Source organism: Somniosus microcephalus, chromosome 9, assembly GCF_052327205.1.
Source record: "Somniosus microcephalus isolate GS21.2 chromosome 9, FLI_Smic_1.0, whole genome shotgun sequence".
NCBI classification, from domain to species: Eukaryota; Metazoa; Chordata; class Chondrichthyes; order Squaliformes; family Somniosidae; genus Somniosus; species Somniosus microcephalus.
The window spans coordinates 217740486-217754769 of record NC_140995.1 but is presented as its reverse complement, the minus strand read 5'-3'; positions in this window follow the sequence as shown (position 1 = coordinate 217754769).

Below are 14284 nucleotides of genomic sequence, written 5' to 3'. Positions count from 1 at the left end.
ATTTTGTTATCACTTACAAAAAGCAGTGTCAGTAATCTGGCCTTTATTATGAGTAATTGTGGGGCTGGGCGTTCTATTATACCATAGTGCATTTGCTTTGGAGTGTTTGGTAATTTATTCCTTTCAAGGAAATTACAGGAAACTTTTTTTTATCCGGCACCGACGGGACCGACGTGGTGCCAGTTCATCAAAAATTCCGGATAACCGAAAGCTATAGTAAAAGATACAGAGAGCTGAGAGCTCCGTATAAAGCAACAAACCCTGTTGCTTAGCAACAGGTTCAGAACAATGGCCACAAGTTGCAAGCGTCTCTGTAGCTTAGCAACAGCTGCAGCCACACCCTTGCACAGCAACAGACCGAGGAAGGCAAGTACAATATGAAGTAAAACTTACCTGAACCTACTCCTGAATTTTGCCAGTTAACCGAGATTTCTGGTTATTTAGGTGCCGGTAAATCAAAAGTTTCCTGTACATGGAAAATTCATTATGGAATCACTGATATTTGAGAGAATATTTCAAAACAACAATGTTGTATGTTGTGTCACATATACACATGACATGACACATTATTTCATTCTATGTTGTATGGTGTGTCACATATATATGTGACTTGACACGTTATTTTGCACTATACTAAATATGAGTCTTTTCGATAGATTTGCAGCCTACTGCATATATGTTACATTTTAAGATCCCACAGTCCCAATGGGGAGCTAATCTAACAGGGAATTCAGCTTGGAGAATTGGGGCTATAATGTTGTAGCCCCATCAGTGACTCGTGCTCCCATTGAGTCTGGCTGAAGGCACGGCCGCCAATGGTGGAGGCAGACAATCGGGGATGCACAAGAGACCAGAATTGGGGGAGCGCAGAGATCTCGGAGCGTTGTAGGGCTGGAGGATTTGAAAACAAGGATGAGACTTTTAAAATCGAGATGTCGAGACATAGGGCTGGATTTTGTCAATGGGGTTGCGTTGGGGGCAGGACTGCTGGTTGTCGGGTTTCAGTCCCGCCCCCAATGATGTCCGGCCAACCCACGCTATTTTCCCTTGATTGACCTTGTTAAGCCCGCCCTGCGGACTTAGCCGGCCAATTAAGGGAAAGCCGGTGACAGAGGACGTCAGCTTATGACGTTTCATCTGTCGAAATTTTTTGAACAGATGAATTGTCAGCGTTTGACTGCTTTGAGAAGCTGTCAAACGCTGACAATCTCTGTTCTAAGGTGAGCCCTTGCACAGAAGGCTCACCAAAACCTCTTTCCTCAGCAGAAATCAGATGGCTGCTGCTGTTAACAGGCAGTTTATTGGCTGTAATCCCCTTCCAGCCTCGAGGAGACGGGTCCTTGCGCGACTCGGGGTCCCGCCTCCCGGGAAGATGGCACGGAGGTGGGTTAGGAGCAGGGTCGGTACCCGCTCTCAGTTTCTGCCATTTTCCCGGCAGTCCCGCCTCCATACCCGCCTCCCGAGGGCTGGGAAAATTCCCCCTTAGTCTTACAGAACTTCGCTGTGCCCTGAAAAATGTAGTAGTGTGAATAAAAGCTTTTAGCGCGTCCATTACATTTCGGTGTCAAAAGTATATACAGGTAGACTACCCTTTATCCGAAAACCTCGGGACCAGCCGTGTTTCGGTTTTCGGAAAATTTCGGATTTCGGAAGGTGAGCAAAAACACTTCGGTTTTCAGAGTAATTCGGTTTGCGGGAGTGCGGATAAAGGATACACTATCCCTTATCCGAAAGGGTGGGGGTCGGAGGGGGGTCGGGGTCGGCGGGGGGGTCGGGGGTGGGGGTCGGCGGGGGGTCGTGGTCGGGGGTGGGGGTCGGCAAGGGTGGGGGTCGGCGGTGGCTCGGCGGGGGTCGGGGTCGTGCGCACAACTTACGCTGAGCGAAAACACTTCGGTTTTCAGGTTAATTCGGTTTTCGGGAGTGCGGATAAAGGATACACTATCCCTTATCCGAAAGGGTGGGGGTCGGCGGACCTTATGAATACCTGAGTGGGATAAATAATGACTATAAATACTGTAGTACAGTTTATTTGTAAGGAAAACATTCAGTAAAACTTCAAACATGTACAGGTACAAACTAAGCTAAATACCTGTACATAAACATGCAATAAAGGTACATTACATCTGGCTTGAGGATCTTGGAGAAGAGGGTACATCAGTGTTGTCATCATTGTCATCAGGTTGGAGTTGGACATCTGAAGATGGGCCAGGAACAGGATTCTCAAGTGATGAAGCAGCACTACGACAGACGGCCTTTTTAAAGACTTCTTCCAGTGTCATCTGTCTCATTAACATTGGTTTCTGTCTAAGCAGTCTCTCTTTAATTGAGTAAACTTGCATAATCTCTTGCTCACTGATAAATGCACGTTTTTCAAGGCCAGCAATTAACTGATCACACATTGTCACCATATTGTCTATGGGGATTTTGTCACCTGTGTTCACAATGTCATCATCATCATCACTACTGTCCTCATGCTTGTCTTTATTTAACACCACTTCAGCAATTTCCCCATCACTCAACGAATGCACAACAGGTGCATCATTGTCAATGTTCAGCACTTCTTCGATGTCAGCTTCCTCTAACGTATTTACACTTTTGGATGATAAAACTTTGGCGTAAGTGAGGAGGTTTGATATCATCATCCTCTCCTGACTGACAGGAAATCCTTCAAACTCGTCATCTGCAGGTCCATCTTCATGAAACATCGTTGAAGGCCAAAGTCTGTGCCAAGCATTTGTTAATGTTGGTTTGTCAACATCGTTCCAAGCATTAGCAACTGCATAAATGGCATCCTTAACATTGAATTCTTTCAGGAAGCTTTGGATTCCTTCGCCTCTGTTGATTGCATCAAGCATAGAGTTCAAAAAAACGTCTTTATACTTGCTCTTCATGGAGCGTAAAATTCCTTGGTCACAAGGCTGTATTAAAGATGTCACATTAGGGGGAAAGTTAATGCCGAAAACATAATTTTTCACAAGAAGTTCAGGAGGGGGATGTGCGGAGCAGTTGTCCAGGAACAATAAAATTTTGCAGTTTTCTTCCAGTCCAACTTGCCTGCAATGAGCTCGTGTCGCTGGTACGAAGTGGTTATTGAACCAGTGAGAAAATATTCCTCTGGTTACCCATGCTTTCCTGCTCGCATAATAATACACAGGTAAATTGCATACACCTTTCAAACATCTCGGATGTTGGCTTTTTCCAATCACTACCAACTTTAACTTGTGTGTGCCTGCAGCATTGGCACACCCAAGAACAGTCAACCTGTCCTTAGCATCCTTAAAACCTGCTGGTGCACTCTCATCAGCCATTGCTAATGTTTTTCTAGGAACGTAGCGCCAGAACAGAGCTGTTTCATCAGCATTGTAAATTTGTTCAGGACCGAGTTTTTCATCAGATATTATTTTTGCAAACTCATCTATGTAATTTTCAGCTGCTTCATGATCAGCAGAAGCTTTTTCACCACAGATTTTCAGATATTTTATACCATGACGCTTCTTAAATTTATGCAGCCAACCTTCTGAATATTCACACTCAACTTCAATGTTCAGTTCTTCATGGTATATTCTAGCTTGCTTCATGACCATCAAACCAGTCAGTGGCACACGTTCACCTCTGCGTTGTCGAATCCACTCAATCAGCACACGGTCAAGATCTTAATTTTTTGCCCTATGCAATGTTTTCCTACTTTTCATTAGTTTATGGTCATCACTGTCAGTGTAAAATTTCAACAACTTGTCTTTCTGTTTCTTTAAGTCATATACGGTGGTAGTTCCCACACCATATTCTTCAGTAAGATGTCGCACAGACACACCACGATCAAGCTTCTGCAATAACTCCACTTTCTGCGATATCGATAATGAGCGATGCTTCCTTCTCTGCTTCTCACTGTTACCCATTGGGGTATCTGCAGCTCTTTTTAGCATTTTCACAAATTGTTAAAAGCCAGCAAATATCTAAGAGAGCAGCAAATATCTAAGAGAGCAGCAAATATCTAAGAGAGCAGCAAATATCACACAGAGCAGCAAATATCACACAGAGCAGCATAACACCTGCGTGGGTCAAGCATCGGCAGCGTCGGGTCATGCTTTGCGCCACTTTCAGCTTTCAGAGGTTTTCTGGTTTCGGATGTGCGGATAAAGGCTGGTACACTATCTCTTATCCGAAATGGGGCGGGGTCGGCGGGGTCGGGGTGGGGGTCGGCGGGGGTGGGGTTCGGCAGGGGGTCGGGGGTCGGTGGGGGTCGGGGTCGGCGGGGGGGTCGGCGGGGGGTCGGGGGTGGGGGTCGGTGGGGGTCGGGGTCGTGCGCACGACTTACGCTGAGCGATTTCGGTTTTCAGAAGTCATGCTTTGCGCCACTTTCGGCTTTCAGAGGTTTTCTGGTTTCGGATGTGCGGATAAAGGATGGTACACTTACGCTGAGCGATTTCGGTTTTCAGAAGTGCGGAAAAATGCTACACTATCCCTTATCCGGCTCGGCCTGTAAGTCATGCGCCACTCTGGTCATGTCGTGCGCACGACTTACGCTGACCGAAAAAACCTTCGGTTTTTAGAGGGTTTCGGTTTTCGGAAGTTCGGATAAAGGGTAGTCTACCTGTATATCAATAAAAAGAGAAAGAAAGCCAGCCATTTCATTCTGACCTGGATCCAGAAATTTACAAGCACGTGCCAGTCTACAAACCTCCCTCACCAACAGTAATGAACCTGCAATTGATCTCAGGATGTTTACAGCAATAATACTTTGTGGTCTCAAAAGGACAGGCTGAGTTAAACACATGTCTGTCTACCTTAGCAGCAAAATAATACATTGTGCGTTACATGGTATAATGCTCCTGTCTCTAGAATACAGCTTATCGTCTGTCTTACTGTGAGCCACACAATTGGAGATCCACCACTATTGGACTGACACTTCAGTGCAGTATTGAGGGAGGGCTGCACTGTTGGAGGTGCCGTCTTTCAGAGATGTGACATTAAACCGAGGCCCCTCGGTGCAAGAGATCCCACGACACTATTTGAAGAAGAGCTGGGGAGTTTTCCTGGTATCCTGGCCAACATTTATCCCTCAACCAACACCTAAAACAGATGATCTGGCCATTTATTTCTTTGTGGGATCTTGCTGTGCACAAATTGGCGGCCACGTTTTTTTCTACATTACAACGGTGACTACACTTCAAAAAATACTTAGCAGCTGTAAAGCACTTTGGGATGTCCTGAGGCTATGAAAAATGCTATATAAATTCATGTTCTTTATATAAAGACTAGCTGGGGAGCCCCTCGTTGCGAGGGCAATTTTGGGGCGCTTGGTCTCCCTGCCCCTGTGTGTCCCCCCTCTCCCTGTCATGTCGTCTCCCTATCCTATCCCTCCCTCCCCTCCCCTCTCTCCCTCTCCTCCTCTCCCTCCCCTCCCCTCCTCTCCCTCCCTCCCCTCCCCTGTCTCCCTCCCTCCCTCCCCCCACCCCCTCCCCTCCCCTCGCCCACCCCCACCCCTCCCCTTCCCCACTCCCCCGCTCCCCCACTCCCCTCTGTCCCTCTCTCCGGCCCCTCCCCCTGCCTAGCGCCTGAGGTCCGGTGCCGTTGCGATAGCGGCCGTGCGGGGCCTAGCGCTTAAGGCGCGGTCGGGTTCTGAGGCCGGGACGGACCGGAGCTGAGGTCCCCCGCATATCGCGCGGCTGATGGACGGCCGCTGCGGGCGGACGGGCGGCGCATGCGCGGTCAGTGCGGGCGGCGCATGCGCGGTCAGTGCGGGCGGCGCGAGGCGGCCCGCGGGGAGCAGGCAAGGGCGGCTTGGCGGCCGTTAGCGAGTGGGAAACTTCGGGCGGCCCGCCCGCGCTCCGTCCGCGACACCGTGAAACCTGAGAGGGGGAAGTAGAGAGAGACAGAGAGGGAAGAGGAGAAGGAGAGAGAGGGAAGAGGAGAGAGGGAAGAGGAGAAGGAGAGAGAGGGAAGAGGAGAAGGAGAGAGAGAGAGGGAAGAAAGAGAGAGAGAGAGAGAAATTTTTTGAGCTTCAGGCCCCGAGTCCCCCCTGCGCGAGGGTGAGGAGGAGGGGGGGGGGTTGCTAAACACAATATAAAACTCAAATAAATTGTTAATTAATTCCCTAACACATAATTCAAATATTTACCTTACTTCCCTAACACACTGAAAGTGTGGGGAAAAAATCGTGAAAAATCAAGATGGCGGCCACTCACCTCAGTTCAGAAGGATAAGGCCCGCCCACACACGCACCGATTGGTCGACCGGTCAGGTCACCGAAGTGTAGGATTGGTCAATCGTCGAGTCACTCGACACTCAACTGTAGGAAGGAACCCGCCGTCCGATTGGTTGACCTCGACGTCACACGGTCGCTAATGAGATGCTAATGAGCGGAAGGCTGAACGTTTTTCGGATACCGCGGGCGCGGTTTTTGTCCGGCCGAAACATAAATACACCTATGACCGGTCCGGAATCGCAAGCTTTCTTTTGAGGCGACGCGCGCGTCGGTACGCTCTGTAACTTTCAAACGTATAGAGAACAGACAGACAGACAGACAGACATCGGGACAGACAGACAGAAGAGCCACTTTATATATATAGATAATATTTCAAGCTTTTACCAGCTCGTCTGCTGACTGATTAGAGTAAGAAATTTGTCCCTATGCCCACTTATTCTGTTACATCAATGAAGATACCACTGAATAACACAAATTTATGCAGCAATCTGTAGCTCCATGTAAGACGTATAAATAATATATAGTGAACTTTTTCCTGTCATTCAAAATACAAAGCAGCCTAATAATACTTTGAGGTCTTCTGTCACACTTCGCTACTTTTAATAAAATGCCTGAAGTTACAATGGGTTCAGCCACTGTCAGCATGACATCAATGCTAATATATTTTATATTAGATAGTCACTATTCCACAACAATATTATGAATAATACTTGATGCCTGTCAGTGAATTTAATAGAGTTGTCACCCTTGAAGTTCACGATATTATCTGAACCCCTCGAATGGATCTTGTAATCCGCTGAAAGGAATTAAGTAAGGTCTATTTATTGTACTGCAAAATTAAAAAGCGAACCAAGTATTATGTTTGGTTCATAGTTTATTTTTAATAAGAATGTGACCCACTGAATAATAAATGAGTTGAGTCACTGGCTTTAACCTTCCAGGAGATGTAACTTCAGTCACAAATCCCAATTAACAACCATTACACGTCTGATCGTTCCAAATATTTTTCAGGCAAAAGAATTTCTGATTATACTGACACAGCTTTTTGTGCAATAGGGCTGAAGTGAAAGTGTGTGGATGTGGGTGTGTAAGTACATGAGCATGCCAGTGTGCGACAGTAGCATCCCAAACAAAAAAAACACTTCTCATAACCTACCAGCACAATACACACAGTATGTACAAGTTACAGAATCATAGCATGAAGTTCAACTTTATTATCCACCAACAGATATTAGGAGCATATAAAACTAATTTCCTGTGTGTAAGTCATTTTAGTTTTACAGGACGTGAACAAGAGTGTGACTTCCATTCTCCATTATGCCAAACAGCAGAACATCTGTGTTTATGTCTACAATGAAACAAGTATTGCATCCTGTGGGTGCTGAGAAAAATCAGTTAGGTACCCCTTGATGCATCATTGAGTTTATCTTACGTATAGCAGTGTCATGTAGACCAAGAAGGTCCCAAGTTCTGTCTGTGCTGAGTTTTTTTATTATTCATTCACGGGATGTGGGCGTCAGCATTTATTGCCCATCCCTAATTGCCCTCGAGAAGGTGGTGGCGAGCCGCCTTCTTGAACCGCTGCAGTCCGTGTGGTGAAGGTACTCCCACAGTGCTGTTAGGGAGGGAGTTCCAGGATTTTGACCCAGCGACGATGAAGGAACGGTGATTTATTTCCAAGTCAGGATGGCATGTGACTTGGAGGGGAGTTAACTGATAGGGTGCTGTCATTAGCTTCAGAGCCAGGGTTTGGGAGTGGAAAACTGACTAAGGTTTCTGCTATCCCATGATCCCTCCTGGAAGTGAATGTGTGTGGAAGTTGGGTGAGGACAGAATTAGGCTGGGGTGCAATGCTCCTCACAGTAAAATAGCAGAATAACATTCATTGAACATAAGAACATAAGAAATAGGAGCAGGAGTAGGCCATTTGGCCCTTCGAGCCTGCTCCACCATTCAATGAGATCATGGCTGATCTTCTGCCTCAATTCCATTCACCGGCCTTATCGCCATTTCCCTTGATGCCCTTACTAGTCAGAAATCTATCGACTTCTGTTTTGAATATAACCAATGACTGAGCCTCCATAGCCCTCTGGGGTAGAGAATTCCAAAGATTCACCACCCTCTGTGTCCTCATCTCAGTCCTGAATGGCCTACCCTTTATCCTGAGGCTGTGGCCCCTGGTTCTAGACTCCCCAGCCAAGGGAAACATTCTCCCAGCATCCACCCTATCAAGCCCTGTAATAATTTTGTATGCTTCAATGAGATCCCCTCTCATTCTTCTGAATTCAAGAGAATACAGGCCTAGTTTACGCAATCTCTTCTCATACAACAGTCCCAGGAATCAATCTCGTGAACCTTCATTGCACTCCCTCTATGGCAAGTATATCCTTCCTTAGGTAAGGGGACCAAAATTGTACACAGTACTCCAGGTGTGGTCTCACCAAGGCCCTATATAATTGGAGTAAGACTTCTTTACTCCTGTACTCAAATCCACTTGTAATGAAGGGCAGCATGCCATTTGCCTTCGCTCTCTGTTTTGGAGTCAATGGCTTGTTCAAAGGATCTGATGAAGGGCTTATACTTGAGTGGGTCGCCTTGGAACACTGGTATGTCTCTTTGAGGGAGTCGAAACAGATTCTGTTGTTTTACAAGCATCTCTGTAATTTCGTTCTGACGTTGCATCACTCGGTATAGGCTTCTCCCTGTGTCTTCAGGCCTCTGGTTGTCATCAGCAGGGTCTAGTCTAGACTGTCTGACGTCTGGGGTAGCATCACGTGCTCCTGTTAGTGGAGAGGCCACTCTTCCACGCTGTAATGCCAGGGGATTGCCTTCGGACTCTCTTGTAACTCTTGAAGGTGCCCTGGATCCAACTCTATGTGACAACATTGACTGGCAGTATTCGCTCCCGCCGTCCCGTGAGCCTTCATAATCTTTGTACGCACTCAACCTGGCGTCTGAGACCGCTATAGCTGTTTTTATCTCCAGCTGTTCTTTCTTTGCCTGCACCTGGGCCTGTTGGGCCTGCACTTGGGCCTGCAGTTGGGCCTGTTGGGCCTGTTGGGCCTGCAGTTGGGCCTCTTGGACCTGCAGTTGGGCCTCTTCCCGTTCAAGAGCTTGCTTCTCCGCTAAAGATGCTGCGCGCGCCATCAACGCCGCCCGTTCAACCTCCGCTCTCATGCGTCGCGACGAGCTTGTGGTAGAAGCGACTGACCTGCGTCCAGAAACAGAGCTACCTTCTTTTCGATTTTTGCTCGGTCTGGCGGAAGTCTCTGAAATGCTATCGTCTGGTCCGACTTCATCGTCAACTTTATCTTTCTCTGCTGTATCAGCATCTTGACGAATCTTTAACATCCACTGTTCTGTGACCTTGATATAGTCCTTAATGCTGGTTGATTTAAGATCAAACCAGTTGTGCTGATCAGCGTTTCCCTCTTCTTCAGACAGAAGTGCTAATACATCTTCATTGAGTACATTAAATTCTTCATGCAGCTTGGAGAAATCGTAATACATTATGTCTTCAGCTTTCTTAATATTAGCATTATCTTCCATGAGACGATCAATTATCTTCATTTTTCCAGTTATCTGAGCTAATTTAGCCTTCCTTGCACCTATGCTTCTATGTAACTTCTCTTCCATTGCCTTTGGGGTGAGCTTTATTTCCCTCTTTTGGCCAGCAATCCTTCTGGCTGATGGAAGCTCCTGGCTCCGTAAGGCCTCGGCCATTTTACCCGCAGCTCTTATTTAGCTTCTCAATAGAATGAACAAAGCAAGTAACAGTCACTGTACCTTCGCTTTCTTATATTGTCGTCTGGCTCCGTGACCATTCATGTATACGTTCGCCGACGATTCCGTCCTTTCCTTCTTAGGGAGCAAGTTTTTGACTAATGTAGTGGCGCTTCTTAGTTTCCAAACAGGCAGCCACTGAGCTGTGGGGCCTTTAACAACGAGTAGACGCGTGTCAAAATAAAACGTTCCCAAACGTAGCTTTGTCTTTTAAACTGTTTACTATAACACTTAACAAATGGAATTACAAAGCAAACACGTATAAACGAACACGGTCAAAAACTGTATTGCTCCAAACCTCACAACTTCTGCCTCCTTCAGCCACGTGCAGTTTTAACTGTAAAATGGCTGCACACCATGTGTGGCTTAGGGACTGTACCATTGTGGCACGAATGAAGGGGGTGTCTCGGACTATACTACTGGAGCAAGAAAATAGGGGGGTTCTTAATATAATAAGTCGGTCAGGTAAATTAACTGTATTATGCCATTTAACCACTATTTTAAAGTATTTTCTTAAGCTTTCATGGCTCTTACAATTTTGTATGCTTCAATGAGATCCCCTCTCATTCTTCTGAATTCAAGAGAATACAGGCCTAGTTTACGCAATCTCTTCTCATACAACAGTCCCAGGAATCAATCTCGTGAACCTTCATTGCACTCCCTCTATGGCAAGTATATCCTTCCTTAGGTAAGGGGACCAAAATTGTACACAGTACTCCAGGTGTGGTCTCACCAAGGCCCTATATAATTGGAGTAAGACTTCTTTACTCCTGTACTCAAATCCACTTGTAATGAAGGGCAGCATGCCATTTGCCTTCCTAATTGCTTGCTGCACCTGCACATTCACTTTCAGTGACTCACCCAGCTGGAGATGGAACACGCAGTGTCCGCCAGCAAACTTGAGGCCTTCCGCGACTGGTGGGCGCTGCGGGGACTGGAATGCATCATCTCCCCGGCCAATGCAATTTTAATTTATTTGTTAAGTTTTATTTAAAGTTTTATTAATTTACAGTTGATTAGTTTAGTCAAAAGAGCACAAGGACACACAGGTCCCTTTGAGCATCTGCATTCCCCAATCTTTCACCATTTAGGAAATACTCAGCCTTTCTGTTTTTTCTACCAAAGTGGATAACTTCACATTTATTCACATTATAATCCATCTGCCATGTTCTCGCCCACTCACTGAGCCTGTCGAGATCCCCTTGAAGCCTCTTCACATCCTCTTCACAACTAACACTGCCACCTAGCTTTGTGTCATCAGCAAATTTGGAAATGTTACATTTAGTCCCCTCATCCAAATCATTGATATAGATTGTGAATAGCTAGGGCCCAAGCACCAATCCTTGCAGTACCCCACTAGTCACAGCCTGCCATCCTGAAAAAGACCCGTTTATCCCTACTCTTTGTTTTCTGTCTGTTAACCAATTCTCAATCATGCTAGTATATTACCCCCAATTTCATATGCCCTAATTTTGTTCACCAACCTCTTGTGTGGGACCTTATTAAAGGCCTTCTGAAAATCCAAATACACCACATCTACCGGTTCCCCTTTGTCTACTCCACTAGTTACATCCTCAAAGAACTCCAATTGGTTTGTCAAACAGGACTTCCCTTTCATAAATCCATGTTGCCTCTGCCCAATCTTACTATTAGTTTCTAAGTGCCCAGTTATGGCATCCTTTATAATAGGTTCCAGCATTTTCCCAATTACTGATGTGAGGCTAACAGGGCTGTAGTTCCCCGTTTTCTCTCTCCCTCCTTTCTTAAATAGCGGGGTTCCAATTGCCAAAGGGAGCCCAGTGCCTGTGTGACTAGACTCCAACAAGGGGTCAACAAGGACAGAACAAAAGTAGAACTGAGTAGAATTGGAAAAAATAAACAAGAAATATTGCTGTTTTAGGAATGGAAGAGGCTCTAGCATATTGCTGAAAGAACCAACCTTCATTTTCACCTTTGTCCTGGGGACATTACACACAAATGATGTGATGACTCACAATGACATAAATTATATCTTTGCAACACAAGTGACATCATCAGATTGCTTGTTGATGAACACAGCTCAGAAAGCCAACAAACACCGTGTTAGTACTTGTGTTACAAAGGTGACAAGTCCCAGAGAGAAAGGAGCAATGCAAGAAAGAAGAAAGAAAGAATTTGCATTTATATAGCACCTTTCACAACCTCAGGACATCCCAATGTGCTTCACAGCCAATGAAGTGCTTTTATAGTGTAGTCTTTTTAAAGTAAGGAAGTCTTGTACAATTAAGGAGTACTGTGCACAATTTTGGCCTCCTTATCTAAGGAAGGATAAACTTGCCTTGGAGGCGGTGCAATGAAGGTTCACTAGATTGATTCCTGGGATGAGAGGGCTGTCCTATGATGAGAGATTGTGTAGAATGGGCCGATACTCTCTGGAGTTTAGAAGAATGAGAGGTGATCTCATTGAAACATACAAGATTCTGAAGGGGATTGACAGGGTAGATGCTGAGAGGTTGTTTCCGTTGGCTGGAGAGTCTAGAACTAGGGGGCATAGTCTCAGGATAAGGGGTAGGCCATTTAAGACTGAGATGAGGAGGAATTTCTTCACTCAGAGGGCTGTAAATCTTTGGAATTCTCTGCCGCAGAGGGCTGTGAATGCTGAGTCATTGAGTATATTCAAGGCTGAGCTAGATAGATTCTTGGACTCTAGGGGAATAAAGGGATATGGAGATCGGGCGGGAAAGCAGAGTTGAGGTCAATGATCTGCCATGATCTTATTGAATGGCGGAGCAGGCTCGAGGGGCTGTATGGCCTACTCCTGCTCCTATTTCTTATGTTCTTATGTAATGTGGGGCAGCCAATTTGTGCACAGCAAGGCCCCACCAACAGAAAATGAAATAAATGATCAATTAAACTGTATTTGGTGGTGTTGGGTGAGGGATAGACATCAGCCAGGACATTAGGAAAACTGCCCTGGAAGAGCATAACTAGAGGCCATCAATATAAGATAGTCACCAAGAAATCCAATAGGGAATTCAGAAGAAGCTTCTTTACCCAAAGAGTGGTGAGAATGTGGAACTCGCTACCACAGGGAATGGTTGAAGCAAATAGTATAGATGCATTTAAGGGGAGGCTGGACAAACATATAAGGGAGAAGGGAATAGAGGGTTATGCTGATAGATTTAGATGAGGAAAGACGGGAGGAGGCTCGAGTGGAGCATAAACGCCAGCATGGACTGATTGGGCCGAATGACCTGTTTCTGTGCCGTATATCCTATGTAATCCTATGTAAGTGCTACGGGATCTTCTACGTCCACTTGAGAGGGAAGACAGGGCCTCAGTTTAATCTTTCCAAATGACAGCACCCGTGACATTGCAGCACTCCCTGAGTATTACACTGAAGTGTCAACCAAAATGATATGCTCTAGATTTTGCAGGACCTGAACCAACAACTTTCTGACTCAAAGGTGACAGTGATACCAGTGAGCTGAATCGGACACCAAGGGCCAGGCTTTGAGTCAGGATAGGAGATATAAGAGAGAATGATACGGCTAGCCAGATGCACCACAATGGTCTTTTCCAGTCTAGTGACAATGTGAGGCAGCTCTGCTGGCTAATAACATTTGACAATTTCAGATTCACATTCCCTGGCTTGATGGAGAGGCACTAGCAGAATGATGTCAAATACAGCTGCCATTACCTTTTAGTATCTGTGTTGCTAGGCAATTCCATTGTATGGCAAAAAAGAAAATTTGTCTTGAGACCTGATAGTGTTTGTTATAGCACTGCAACTGTTGATTCAAGCTAGTGTGATACCTAAATAATGACAGAAAACGCTGGAGAAACTCAGTAGGCCAGGGCAGCATCCGTGGAGAGAGAAACAGAGTTAACGTTTCAGGTCGAAGACCCTTCGTCAGAACTGGAAAAAAAAGCAGGAAAAGGGATAGATTTTAAAGCAAGTAGGGGCTGGGAAAGGGGGAGGGGATGAAGGAACAAAAGGGAAAGTCAGTGATAGGATAGAAAGCAGGAGAGATTAAGAGACATTAAGAGATATTCAAGGCAAGAGGAGGTGGTAATGGGACAGGTCAAGGAACAAAGGATGGCTCTAGATGAAGTGTGAATGGCCCTGGCAGAATGAAGGACAGCTGCCATGTGAGAGGGAAGATAAAAGCCCAGACGAAAAAGTGCAGATTTAAAAAAAAGAGAAAAAAAAATATATATATATGTGATACGGGCCGAGGTTATGATCTGAAATTGTTGAACTCTGTGTTGAGTCCAGAGGGCTGTAGAGTGCCTAATCGAAAGATGAGGTGCTGT